The 446-nt window shown below is 51.8% G+C and overlaps 1 non-coding gene across 1 annotated transcript; it reads right to left on the bottom strand.

The window, feature by feature from the left end:
• Positions 1-374: 374 nt before the first annotated feature.
• TRNAT-UGU lies at positions 375-446 on the bottom strand. The gene has a single exon. It is a non-coding gene; the product is annotated as a tRNA-Thr (tRNA).

Here is a 446-nt window from a genome sequence, read left to right as displayed (position 1 = left end):
TTAGAGGGAACACTGGAAGCCACCTTATACTGAATCAGACCCTTGGCCCATTAAAGTCAGTACTGTCTACTGACTGGCAGCGGCTCTCTGGGGTCCCAGGCTGAGGTCTTTCACATCACCTACTGCCTGGTCCTTTTTAAATGGAGATGCTGGGGACTGAACCTGGGTCCCAATGCATACCAAGCATATGCTCTACCACTGAGCCACGGCCTCTCCCCAAACTTAAAGAGGGACTGAGCACACACACAAATGTATGAAGCTGCCCTATAATGAATTAGACTATCAATGACTGTGTTGTCAACTCAGACTGGCAGTGGCTCTCCAGGGCCTCAGGCGGAGGTCTTTCACATCACCTCCTACATGGTCCTTTCAACTGGAGATGCCGGGGATTGAACCCGGGACCTTCTGCATACAAAGCAGATGCTCTTCCACTGAGCCACAGCCCC

The sequence above is a fragment of the Gekko japonicus genome, unplaced genomic scaffold (assembly GCF_001447785.1).
Source record: "Gekko japonicus isolate JY-2015 unplaced genomic scaffold, Gekko_japonicus_V1.1 scaffold507, whole genome shotgun sequence".
In the NCBI taxonomy this organism is placed as follows: domain Eukaryota; kingdom Metazoa; phylum Chordata; class Lepidosauria; order Squamata; family Gekkonidae; genus Gekko; species Gekko japonicus.
Note: the sequence above shows the minus strand (reverse complement) of the source record. Positions and strands in the feature narration are given on the sequence as shown.